Raw genomic sequence first — 14,718 nt, 5'->3', positions numbered from 1 at the left:
CCAGTGGAGGCCATACTCTTCTTGGGCAGTTCTTTGTTGTTTAGTCCGATTCTTGGCTCCCAGTCCATGGGATTTCCCAGGCAAGAGCACTGGAGTAGCTGCCATTTCCTTTCCTAGGGGATCTTCCCCACCCAGGGATCGAACTCACATTTCCTGCATTGGCAGGCAGATTCTTTACCGCTAAGCCACCAGGGAAGCCTGGGCAGCTCCTAGCCAGTGACTAAACTCGGTGGGTGTTCTAGAACCTGGTCATTTCTTCTAATGAGAAGTTTTTGCTCTTGAGTTTCTTATTGAGTTGACTGAGATTCCCCCCCCTCACCCCCAGATCTGCATCACAGACTGAAGCTCTCCTTGGTCAGTTCAGTTTCCTCTCCCTTTCCCTTCATGGGCATCCAGCCCAGTGATTCCCAGGGGACCAAACCAACGCACTGTGTAATTGGCTCTTTATATGGATCGTCCCATTTAGCCTACTAAAGTATTACTGTTATTCCCTCTTTATGGACGAGGAAACTGAGGCACAGAGATGATGACTTGTGCAAGATCACAAGGTAAAAGCAGTGAAACTAAAATATGAACCCAGGCAGTGTGAGCTTTGAGCCACTACACCAGGGAAGACAAGAAAATATCTTGTTATCTTCAGATAGTAAAAGGAGAGCAAATGTTTATTCTGTGTAATTTTAGAGGTTAAACAACAAAAGGATAGATACTAAAGAAAAGCAGATCTTAATTATAAAAGAAATTTTCTAATAATCAGCAGTAACCAACAACAGAATGAAGTCCTTCAGAAATAATCAGGGCCAATCACCGGAGGGTTGAAATCGCCATGGATATTGTGAAGAGTGAGGTTTTATAAAACAGATAAAAGTTGATCTAGATCAGTAAAAGCCGTACTACTAAGTATCATGTGGAAAAAATGGTTCCACAGTCAATTAGTCTGAGTAACAGACCGATAAATAAAGTGAAACAAATTCTTTACTTTTATTCTTCAGTTTTTAAAATACTAATGTGCAGTTACGAATCTCTGAGGGATCTAGTATGCTGGGGAAAAAAAAAAAAAAAACAAATTTATTCGACTAAAGAACACTTCCTTGCTCCTGGTCAAGGATTATTTCTTTGCTAAGTCAAGAGTCACTAATTCAAAGACTCCAGAAGCTAACAAGGAAAAGCATGATGGTTTTCTAGCTGGGTAACAATTCTCCAGCCAGCCAAAACATCACCTGATTACCTACATGTCAATATTAGCATATTTAATACCTTCAGGGTGGGTAGGCTATATACAAGTTGTCACTAAAATGCATTTCATCCTTTTTGAAGGCAAAACACACCCTACTTTGCTTTATAAACAAATTATCTTAAGATCCACAACAATGGGTCCACATTTTAATTACTGAATTTCCACTTTATGAGCAATATGAAAGCTTTAATTATTTCAAGTGTGCTAGTGGGGACCTGGTTATTTTCACATAACACAGTTTTACATGCATTTTCCACAAATATAAACATCAAAAGAAAGGGCAGAAGAGGGAATTCCCTGGCAGTCCTGTGGTTAGGACTCAGTGCTTTCACTGCCAAGGGTGTGGGTCTGATCCCTAGTTGGGGAACTGAGATCCCACAAGCTGCAGGGCACAGCCAAAAAAGAATAAAAAACAACAACAACAACAAAAAAGGGCAAAAGAAGGAATAATAGGTAGAGAGGGAAGAGACCTTAGCCACAAACTATTCATCCAGCTAATTTCCAGAGTTTCTGTGTTTTTATTCAGAACTACATTCTCTTTAATCATTCAGGGAATACATTTTTATAAATCACAATCCCTTGACCTTGATTCTCCTATCTTCCTCAGCCACTACCAATAGACCACTGCCACCCATTCTGTTACTTCATATTTAGTCACCATTGCCTAGAGTTGTTCACATACCAACTATCTTTTCATGGAGCTCTTCTTTAGAAATATTGAACAGACTATTAAGTATGGAAAGAGCCTTAACATCTAGCCCAGCACTCAATTTCAGATCAGAGAAATGAGGTCCAGAGGTCAGTTATTATATTTATCTACTAATCACAAAGCAGGTACTTTATCTACTTCAAAAATAAGTGTATGAAAGCTTGAAATTTCCAAAATACACGCATATATACATTTTTTAAAATGAATACAAATAGCTACGTGCCAGTAGCACATTTCAAAGGCAAACATCCACCAAAATCAATCAACTAAAGTTGTGCTCTCCTAATTTGAATACTTCCTAAAGCAGTATGGAAAATCTTATAGCCCTGTCGCTCAGTCGTGTCCGACTCTTTGCGACCCCATGGACTGTAGCCTACCAGGCTCCTCTGTCCATGGGATTTTCCAGGCAATAGTGCTGGAGTGGATTGCCATTTCCTTCTCTAGGGGATCTTCCCAACCCAGGGATTAGAACCCTGGTCTCCCGCATTGTAGACAGACGCTTTACTGTCTGAGCCACCAGGGAAGTTCTTAGGATAAAACAAATGCAGAACACATGGGGAAGTTCACTTGATGAAAAAGACTGGACTTTGCAGTCAGTTACACTGTTTGAATCATGGATGTAGGCTTAGGAAAGTCAATAAAACTCTCTAAGCCTCAGTCTCTTCAGTTGTAGAACATCCATGACACCATGGATATTACAGGATCATTTTAAGAATTCTAAAAAAAAAAAAATTGTAAATAACAGACATGAAACACCCATAAGAAAGATGGCACACTGTTGATAAAACTTTTGTACATTACACAAATAAGTAATAAAAGACAAAAGAAATCAAAGAAAATTTTGTTAACCTGGGAGCACTGGATAATGGGATAAGCAGAAATAAGAGTGAGAAATGATCAGACTGGAAGCAGACCATGAAGGGCTATGCCAGAATAAAGAATTTCAATCTTTCTTTTTAACCTCTGATTCTAAGAGTGACCTCACAATAATTTAAAAAATAATTTACTTTAGCTACTAATTTAAAAGCAAACAAGCAAATAAAAAACTATGGACCGCTATTACATCACCAGAATCACAAGAAGGTCTAAATGATGAAATTCTGAAGTTTAAAAATTTTTTCTCAAAGTGGCAGTGTTTTACTTCAGTTACTTTTTAGAGATTGTTTCTCTCAATTTAAAATGAGAAATGGAGACTAACGTTTACATAAACCTTGAGGGAATATTTTCACAAAATTTTGGTACTGCTTGCTCTTTATTTTAATAAAGGGAATTCTGAGATAGGCTCTGCTGAGGTTTAAAATAATAATAAAAACCTTTATCATTTATCTTTCTTCATTTAAATAAAATGAATTCCGGCAGATAAGCTCCCAAACCTTAGCATGAGAGGTTAAAGAAGAACCATATTACAAACAGAAATGTTTACCTTTTCATTAATCCCAGCAAAAGACTCCAGAACTGTTTTTTTTTTATAACTATATAGAAATTATGGCATCCAAAGCAAATATAACACTGTGTAAAAACTAGTTATACAATGTTGTATAACGTTCAGCTCACTCAGTTCAAAGTTAGCATTAAAAGATCTAACAGTGATCATAATCAAATGGGAAAATACTGAAGGTGATCCACTGTATGTAGAATGAAGCTCCAAAACACATTCTGTTTACTCAAACAATGGTTCCCTGGAGAATTTCCTAACTAGTTTGAAAAAACTTTAGAAACATAAGCAAGTCATTACTGCTGACTTTGAACTATGTCAAACAAAACCTCACAGAAAAGGTTTTAATAACCTGAATGGGGACAAACAATAGGGGACCATCCTACATACAAGTATAAAGAACTTTGCTGTAAATAATTTGTATTTTTGACTAATCTGTATTTATACAGAATTATATCTCATGGGGAGGTAATAACAATCCTTAAAACCTGTCAGAACTGAGTGATTAGAAACGTTAATAGGTAAATTTGCAACTGTACTCTTAAGAAATATTTTAGCAGTTAACAGAAAACTAAACCTAAGGTTTACAACTGCATTTTATTGACAAAAATTCTTAGAATTCAATCTTTTAGTTGAAGTCCCCATACCACTTTCTTCATCACCACCCAATGTGGTTAACCAGCTCACTGTTTACTAAACATGAAACTAAAAAGTTCACGGCATTCACCCTCAAGCCATAAACCCCTTCTCATCGAAGAATCTGGCAATTTATCTGTAAGTAAAAGTTTCAACAACTTACCTAATGACTGTAAATAAAAGTTACAAATCTCAAATAAAGCCTTATCTTACCACTTCACACCCACTAGGATGGCTATACAGTAATTTAAAAGACAGATAACAAGTGTTTTGAGGATGTGAAGAATCTGTGGTAATGTAAAACGGTGCAGTTCCTCAAAAAGGTTTAAATAGTTACCATTTGACCCTGGCAATTTCACTCCTAAGTATACGCCCAAGAGAAATGAAACCACATAAAATATCCAAAGCAACATAATTCATGATAGTGAAAAAGTTGAAATAACCCAAAATGAATGGATAAATTAACTGGTGTTATCCATAAACCCCTGCATGAATCATAGCCTTATTGTGGCGAAGGGGCTTGTGTAACTCAATGAAGCTATGAGCCATGCCTTGCAGAGCCACTCAAGATGGATGGGTTACAGAGAAGAGCTCTGACAAAACGTGGTCCACTGCAGAAGGAAATGGCAAACCACTCCAGTATTCTTGCCCCAAGAACCCCATAAACAATATAAAAAGGCAAAAAGATACGACACCAGAAGAGGAGCTCCCCCAGGTTGGAAGGTATCCAACAAGCTACTTGGGAAAAGCAGAGAGCAACTACTAATAGCTCCAGAAAGAAAGAAGAGGCTGGGCCAAAGAAGAATGACGCATGGTTGTGGATGTGTCTGGTGGTGAAAGTAAAGTTCAATGCTGTAAGTAACAATACCGCATAGGAACCTGGAATGTTAGGTCCATGAATCAAGGCAAATTGGACGTGATCAAGCAGGAGATGGCAAGAGTAAACACTGACATCTTAGGAATCAGTGAACCTAAATGAACGGGAATGGGAAAATTTAATTCAGATGACCATTATGTCTACTACTGTGGCAAGAATCTCTTAGAAGAAATGGAGTAGACTTGATAGTCAAGTCTCAAAACAACAGTGCAATCTCAAAACAACAGAATGATCTCTTTATTTCCAAGGCAGATCATTCAACATCCCAGTAACCCAAGTCTATGTCCTAAATACTGATGCTGAAGAAGCTGAAGTTGACCACTTCTATGAAGACCTATAAGACCTTCTAGAAATAACACCAAAAAAAAAAAAGGTGTCCTTTTCGTCATAGGGGATTGGAATACAAAAGCAGGAAGTCAAGAGATACCAAGGCAAATTTGGCCTTGGAGTACAAGATGAAGCAGGGCAAAGGCTAACTGAGTTTTGCCAAGAAAACACATTGGTCATAGGGAATGCAAGAGACAACTCTACACATGGACATCATCAGATAGTCAATACCGAAATCAGATTGATTATATCCTCTGCAGCCAAAGATGGTGAAGCTCTACACAGTCAGCAAAAACAACCTGGAGCTGACTGTGGCTCAGATCATGAGTCCTTATTGCAAAATTCAGGTTTAAATTGAATAAAGTGGGGAAAACCACAAGGTCATTCAGGTATACCTAAATCAAATCCCTTATGAACATACAGTGAAAGTGACTAATAGAGTCAAGGGATTAGATCTGGCAGACAGAGTACCTGAAGAACTATGGACAGAAGTTCGTAACACTGTACAAGAGGCAATGACCACAAAAATCCCAAAGGGGAAAAAAAAATGCAAGAAGGCAAAGTGATTGCCTGAATAGGCTTTACAAATATGCTGAGGAAAGAAGAGAAGTGAAAAGAAAGGGAGAAAGGAAAAGATATACCCAACTGAATGCAGAGTTCCAGAGAACAGGAAGGAGATAAGATGGTCTTAACTGAACAATGCAAAGAAATAGAGGAAAATAATAGAATGGGAAAGACCAGAGATCTCTTCATGAAAATTTGAAATATCAAGGGAATATTTCACACAAGGAAGGACACAAAGGACAGAAGTGGCAAGGACCTAATAGAAGCAGAAGATATTAAGAAGAGGTGGCAATATAGAAGAACTATACAGAGAAGTCTTAATGACCAGGATAACCACGATGGGTGTGGTCACTCACCTAGAGCCAGACATTCTGGAATGTGAAGTCAAGTGGGCCTTAGAAAGCATCACTATGAACAAACCTAGTGGAGGTGATGGAATTCCAGTTGAGCTATTTCAAATCCTAGAAGATGATGCTGTGAAAGTGCTGCACTCAATATGCCAGTAAATTTGGAAAACTCAGCAGTGGCCACAGGACTGGAAAAGGGCAGTTTTCATTCCAATCCCAAAGAAGGGCAATACCAAAGAATGTTCAAACTACCGAATAATTGTGTTCATTTCACATGTCAGTAAAATTATGCTCAAAATCCTTCAAGCTAGGCTTCATCAGTATGTTAACGGAGAACTTCCAGATATACAAGCTGGGTTTAAAAAAGGCAGAGGAACCAGAGATCAAATTGCTAACCAGAGATCAAATTCCTTGCTAAGGAAGCAAGGAAATTCCAGAAAAACATCTACTTCTGCTTCATTGACTATGACTTTAGCATAGTGTGGATCCTTCACTGTGTGGATCACAACAAACTGTGGAATATTCTTGCTGCTGCTAAGTCGCTTCAGTCGTGTCCGACTCTGTGCAACCCCATAGACGGCAGCCCACAAGGCTCCCCCGTCCCTGGGATTCTCCAGGCAAGAACACTGGAGTGGGTTGCCATTTCCTTCTCCAATGCATGAAAATCAAAGTGAAGTCACTCAGTCACGTCTGACTCTTAGCAACCCCATGGACTGCGGCCCACCAGGCTCTTCTGTCCATGGGATTTTCCAGGCAAGAGTGCTGGAGTGGGGTGCCAGCGATGCAAATACCAGACCACTTGACCTGTCTCCTGAGAAACCCATCTTCATGTCAAGAAGCAACAATTAGAACCTTCAGTTCAGTTCAGTCACTCAGTCATGTCCGATTCTTTGCAACCCCATGGACTGCAGCATGGCAGGCTTCCCTGTCCATCACCAACTACCGGAGCTTGCTCAAACTCATGTCCATCAAGTCTGTGATGCCATCCAACCATCTCATCCTCTGTTGTCCCTTTCTCCTCCTGCCTTCAATCTTTCCCAACATCAGGGTTTTTTACAATGAGTCATTTTTTCGCATCAGGTGGCCAAAGTACCAGAGATTCAGCTTCAGCATCAGTCCTTCCAATGAATATTCAGGACTGATTTCCTTTAGGATTGACTGGTTGGATCTTCTTGCAGTCTAAGGGACTCTCAAGAGTCTTCTCCAACACCACAGTTTAAAAGCATCAATTCTTCAGCATTCAGCTTTCTGTATGATCCAACTCTCACATCCATATATGACTATTGGAAAAACCATAGCTTTGACTATATGGACCTTTGTCAGTGAAGTAATGTCTCTGCTTTTTAATATGCTGTCTAGGTTTGTTGTGGCTTTTCTTCCAATGGAAATAGTGATAGAATTATAACCTTACATGGAACAACAGATAGGTTCAAAACTGGGAAAAGAGTACATCAAGGCTGTATATTGTCATCCTGTTTATTTAACTCATATGCAGAGTACATCATGTAAAATGCTGAACTGAATAAATTACAAGCTGGAATCAAAAATGCCAGGAGAAATATCAACAACTTCAGATATGCAGATGATACCACTCTAATGGCAAATAGAAGGGGGAAAAAATGCAGTGACAGATTTTATTTTCTTGGGCTTCAAAATCACTGCAGACAGTGACTGCAGCCATGAAATTAAAAGACACTTGCTCCTTGGAAGAAAAGCTATCACAAACCTAGATATCATATTAAAAAGCAGAGGCATCACTTTGCTGACAAAGGTCCAGATAGTCAAAACTATGGTATTCCAGTAGTCATGTACGGATGTGAGAGTTGGACCATAAAGAAGACTGAGCGCCAAGGAATTGATGCTTTCTAACTGCAGTGCTGGAGAAGACTCCTGCAAGTCCCTTGGACAGCAAGGAGATCAAACCAGTCAATCCTAAAGGAAATCAACCCTGAATATTCATTGGAAGGACTGATGCTAAAGCTGAAGCTCCAATACTCTGGCCACCTGATGCCAAGAGCTGACTCATGGGAAAAGACCCTAATGCCGGGAAAGACTGAGGGCAAGAGGAGAGGGGGACGACAGAGCATGAGATGGCTGGATGGCATCACTGACTCAATGGACAGGAGTTTGAGCAAACCCCAGGAAACAGTGATGGACAGGAAGGCCTGGCATGCTGAAGTTCATGGGACAGCAAAGTCGGACACAACTTGGCAACAAAATGTGGCTCAGAATCCACCCGCCCAAGCAGGAGACTCAGGTTCAATCCTTGGGTCAGGAAGATCCCCTGAAGAAGGAAATGGCAACCTACTCCATTATTCTTGCCTGGGATATCCCATGGACAGAAGAGGTTGGCAGGCTACAGTCCATGGGGTCACAAACTTAGTGACAAACTTGGACACAACTTAGTGACTGAGCACACACACACATGCACGCACAACATTTGAATTATTTTATTAAATAAGACTGAGAGTATTATAAAGTATAAGACATTCCACTAACTACACAATTAAAACACTAATTCTGATACTTTAGCTTCTCCCTAACTTAGCAATATCTAATAGTTACATATTGACTATATTGATTTTATTTTCTTATAGTAAACTCTATAAATAATCACCTTTCAAGCTCTTTCAAACAGAAGTAAACAAGAAGTATATTTCCCACTTCCAGGGTAACACTGATTTAGCAGGACTCATGGAGTTGAATTACAGCTCTGACTTACACATTATATCATTTAATCCTTGCTATAATTCCATAAGGTGGGCATTATCAGCTTCATTTTATAGGAGAATAAATTGAGGCTTATAAGGGGTAAGAAACCTGTCCAGGGTTAATGGGTTATAAGAAAACACTGGACCCCATATCTGACATGTTATAAAAATCTAGTTCTAATCTACAGCAGTATGTAAGGAAAAGTCTATGTTTTGAAGATTCGTCAATAAACTGATACTGCTTTTTGAAAACTAAGTATAAGAGAACTATTTCTATTCAGTAACTGCAACTATGTACCTCTCACTGATTATTATATACTAAGAATATTGTTCTATAAAATGCAAGTAAAACCAAAGATCATGCAAAACTTTGAAAATGAATAACTGACAATCAACAAAATTCTGAAAATGTAACATGTATATATTTTCACAGAGAATGGCTAATTTTTAGCTAAACACCGGCAATAGTTAATTTGTTAGCTAAAAATGAAACGGAAAATATGTGTAACAGTTAAGATCAAAATAGTTTTCCATCAAAAAAAAATTTGTTTTTAAAGTCCAAAAGTAAACTCATTCTCTAAAAAATTAAAGCTACCAAGTTTTAAGTCACACAGAAATTCCAGTGCCTGGTTTTGTTCTTGTTTTCCCCAAAATAGGAATGGAATTAAATATTTATTAAGCACCTTCTATGTGACAGACACTGAACTAACTGCTTTTGATTACTTTTATCTCATGGAATGCCTGAGTAGTAAGGGGTACTATTTTACTCCAACAGCACCTAAGAAAAAACTCAGGATCTAAATGTCACATTGCTCTAGGGTAGAAAGGATTCCTACTCACATCTGACTCCATGCTCTGCACCACATCATGCAATTAACAACCAGAAAACACACCATTTAGGAACATGAGAATTTAAGTTAAAATTCAAGCAGTTATCTTTTAAATAAGCTTTGTGCCTGTGCTACTAGTCTGTGGCCAGTACAAAAAAAGTGCTAAATAAATGTTTATTGAATGGAATGTAACAGAGGAAGAAATGGGATCAACTCCACTCACATTTTCTTTTTAATTTTTCTGTTTGAAGAAGGAAATGGCAACCCACTTGAATACTGTTGCCTGGAGAACTTCATGGACCAAGGAGCCTGGCAGGCTACAGTCCATGGGGTTGCAGTCAGACACAACTGAGCGACTATCACTCACTCACTCATAAACACACCAAAGAATCATGTAATATGTATTCCCTGCCTCTTGAGCCTCCCACACACACATACCATCTTTCTAAAGGAGCTAATGTAAAATTATTCCTCACAAGTAACATATATGATTTTTTTCCTTAAAAAATAAAACATTGAACCAGGAAACAGAAGAAGGAATGAACATATATAAAAAATTATTAATATCTGTAAAGGGCAAGCTACTGGATTAAACATAGAAGCTTTAAAGAGAGATCCAGCATGTTCTCCTCGATTACACTTGTCTGGTTGTGCCTTATAACATTTAATTAAACATGGCCTGCTTCCACAATTACCTAGTTGCTCACAGAGACCTGGTCATTTCCTGGTTCTTAGAACACCAAAGACAGGACCTCACACTTAATACTGGTAGGTAAAATTTTATAAAGATCTTTACAGATTATAGAACTTTTCCAAATGCATTTACCCTAAAAGCCTTGCATAAGTGTAATAACTATCTGTATTTTACAGACAATGACATTGAAATCCAAGATTGAGAGCCAAGGTAAGTAGGCAGGTATCCTACTGTAACAACACAGCTACCAGAAAAGGCTCTGAAAAATGTGTTTGATTGAATCAGCTGTCCCTCAAAATATTATTTTTCTAACAGTATAACACCACATCATGTATGAGACAATGAATGATCTGCTGCTATGAGAAATGACTGTTCTGCCACTTAAGACTTATAGATTTGCTAGAAAACAGATACCTTCATTCAGCTTGACAAGGTTAATTAATTTTACCAGTGAACTTAAACTTTAGAAGGACTAAGAACTGACTAGCTTGATAAAAATGAAGCTCTTGAATCATCACCATCTCTAAAAATTCTGATTCAAGGGGCCCACAATCTGCATATTTTAATAAGCACTCTTAGCTGATTTTAATGTTGGTAGTCTTTAGAGACACATTAAGAACTGAATTAGATTTGTTTAAACTTAATCTACCTCCCCAAAATGTTTTAATGAAGGCCATTTTTTTACAGTTATAGTTAAGCAAAAATCTTCTAAAAACAATACTAGACTATGGCAACACTATACTAATAGGATAGGTCCCCCCAAAGCATTTCACACACAAAACCTCCTACCACCTGGAGCTTCACACCCTGCACAGGAGGTAAATTAGGAGTCTTTTAGGTAGTTACCTATGTTAAATTCTGTTTTAATTGAGGAAATCAACTATGACTGCAATGTAATTTAGTAAAACATTTTTATAGGTCTAATATAGATGACTGGCTGTTCAACAGGAAAATGGAACGGTTACCTCTGAACCTAACACAGAAATTATCACTTAAATATCACCAATAATACAAGCCCATTTTTAAACTTTAAATGACCATCAAAATGTTCTGTCAGATTATGGGTGAATTTCCCCCCATTATTAAATATTTACTGAGGGTTGGCACGCACCTCTGTGTACTTTCTGAATTTTCTACAATAAGCATATTTTTTCAGGATTATAAGTTTTATAAGCAATTAATTCTACAACCTTCACATGCATAATAGAAAACAGGAATAATCCGAATCACTTTTCTCATTAACTATAAATACTCAAATATCTGACTAAGGTATCAAATCATGATCACTAACTTTTCTTTTTACATTAATACTAGGACAAATCACTTACCTACTAAAATTTAGAATATGTCCTATTTCTATCAGGTATCAGTTATTAGGATAGTTAGCATGACTTTAAAATCCTCTTATTCATCCTATGGATCTATTTAGGGAGACAATTTTGTAACGAGGTCTGAGGTATTAAAATATTTACACTCTCTTATGGCAGGGGTGGGGATGGGGGACCAGACCTTCGTTAAAAAAACAACAACAACATGATGTTTTTCTAATTGTGAGTATTTATCTAGGAAACTTAACATCACAAAGCTGGAATGGGGCTTTCTCCAAGACAGACCACGCTTAGCAGCAAAATGTAACAGAAGAAGGCAGAGATGAGCTCCCATGAAATTTCACCTCAAATAAGACGCAAACGGTTGTTTTCAGCCCAGTCAGGTGGGGGAATGACACTCCAGGAGTTCCAAGGGCTTTCGGGGCCCCGCACTTTCGGCGCCGGTTCTCTCGCCCTGCCGTCCCGCCCCTCCCCCCGGGACTCTGCGGGACTCAGCACCGGGCGCGGAAAAGCCCAGGCTGTTCGCAAACAGGCGTCCTCTGCCTCCCTCCGGGATGTACGTGCGGGGCCCTCAAGAGGCTGCGCTTTCCCAGGCCCGCGGCCAATCCAAAGGCTGCCAGCGACCCTGCCAGCCCCCGGCTTCACACACCCGGCCGCCCCGCTGCCCAGGCCGGAGCGAGGGCTTCCCGGCGTCGCGGGGCCTAGTCGCCCCCCACGCGCTTCCAGCTTCTCGGGGGACGCGAGGAGGAAGGTCTGAGGCACCCCCCACCCCCCGCCCGAGCCGCGGGGTGGGGAGGCGGCCGCCGCGGCAGGACGCCCCGTCCGCCCGGCCCGAGGACTTGCCGCCAGGGCCCTCCTGGGCGACCGAAGGCCAGCGAGCCCGGGACCGCGCCGCACCACACTCACCTCGAGCAGCGGCCGCTGCCGCCTCAGCATGGCCGGGGGGGTCGTCCCCGAGCCGACAGCCTCCTCCGGAGGGCACCGGCCCGGCCCCAGGCGCCGCCGCGAAGCCTCCCACTCCTGCAGGGGCTGAGGTCGCCGCTGTTGCTGAGGCCCGGCGCCCGCCAGACCGCATCGGGCTCCCGGGCCGCCGCAGCCACGCGGATCCCGCAGGAGCGCCGCTGAGCCGGGCCGGGGGCGCAAGGCTGCGGCGGGACGACCGAGGTGCTGCAGGCGGGGATCCTCCGCGAAGCCTCCAGCGTCGCCGTGGCCGCTCCTGCCGCCGGCGCCGCTGGGCCACAGCGCCCCCTGGACCCCACGCCCGGCTACGGCGCCGGGACTGCGGCGGCCGCCAGGGCACGAGCGGTAGGGAACGCGAGGGAGCGCGGCCTGGGGTTGGCGGGGGCTGAGTGCTCCCTGCGCCGCCCTCGGGTCCCCTGCCCGCCCCCGACGACGCCTCCGGGGAGCCGGAAGCCCCTCGGTCCCCACCGAGCTTGATGGGTCCCCTCCCCACTTCCCAATCTTCAGGCCCTGAGCATCTTTGCACCTTTTCCTTCTCTCCAGAAGGTACGTGAACAATCCTGGCACTCGGACGTTCACCTGAGAGCGGGAATGTGAGGCGGTCTTCTCGTTTTCATCTCTCGTGATTCAAGGCGGATCCCTCCTAATCCCTTCAGTGTTATCTGGATATAAGAAGTGACCCTGAATCAACGTCCCTCCCCACCACCCCACCCCCACCCAGTCCTCTCCCAAAACAGACGAAGGAATTGTCTTTGACCTTAACTTATTTTGGGTCTAGTGGCAGATCATTTGAGGAATTTCCTTCAGATTCCAAACCCTTAACCCCCAACCTCCCCCAAAATAGAAAATAATAATAATATCCCGAGCAAGAGAAGAGTTAACCAGTGAGTTGTCCGGAAATTCATAAGTAACTTAAAGGTAAGAGAAGAACTATCCATCTTTTCTAACTAACCTACTCCCCTGCCTCCATCTCTACTCTTCCTCTCGCAACCCCTGCCAAATCCCAGGTGAGGTTTTGCAGGAAGGAAATTGTTACATAGCCAGGACTGTGGAGGGGCTGTGGAATTGTTTTGTATACAGACACCCCACATTCGATCCCACTCAAACTCTAGAGTGCAAACATCAGAACCAAAAACAAAACCAACGAAAAGACTATCAGAGGGAAAATAGGGAAACTGAGAAATTCTTTAAATCCTCTGGTCCCCAATTTTTCCAAATAGATCATTTTGTCATAAAGTGGTATAGTGGAACAAGTGGAACTTTGATGGCAGACAGGTCCTAATACAGCCCACTGCAGTTCTGTCAGTGTAACTTTATGACCCTGGGCGAATTATATAATGTTTCAGAACCTTGGTTTTCTGATGCCTACCTTGCTGGTTGTTGTGAAGATTAGACAGAATTTATGTAAAGGAACTGGCCCATGAAAGATACTCAATAAATGTTAGTTCCTACTATGGTTGGTTCCAAAACACCCTTGCAGTCTTTCTTGGGTGTATAAAAAAAAAGGTGCAACATTCTTGGACTGGGTAAAATCTCCCTAAATTTCACTGTTGAGTTTATATAACATCCCCCCATGGAAGGCTAATAGAGCCAATATACTGGATCCTATGACATTCTGTTGCATGGCAGATATCAGCATAGAACCAGTATATTTTTCTGTATGAAAAAATAATTACAAGGCAATCTCACCTTACCTTAGGTTATGTCCTAATAATAATAAATCTTAATGAGAAAATTATATAAGGTCTCTGGGAACTTTCAAATAATAATTGAGCAGCCACCTCAGAGAAAATATAACCTAACAGCTCTCTTCCAATCAATGAAAGCTGTTCCAGCATGTGCCTTTGCCACCTACTTCTGAGTCACATTGCAAAAAAAGTCACTATCCCCTTTTTATAACAAGAGAAACTGGGGCTCAGAAGGAAACTATGACTCATTCTCACAACAGTTCTATGAATTAAGTACTACACTACCACCATTTTACATGTGAAATACATCCAGTGTAAGGAAAAGTTGGAAGTAGACCCTGAAATTCCGTCTTCAAGTATCATCTGATGCTCTAACAG

Source organism: Ovis aries, chromosome 1 (genome assembly GCF_016772045.2).
Source record: "Ovis aries strain OAR_USU_Benz2616 breed Rambouillet chromosome 1, ARS-UI_Ramb_v3.0, whole genome shotgun sequence".
Classification (NCBI taxonomy): Eukaryota; Metazoa; Chordata; class Mammalia; order Artiodactyla; family Bovidae; genus Ovis; species Ovis aries.
This window is presented reverse-complemented; position numbering follows the sequence as displayed.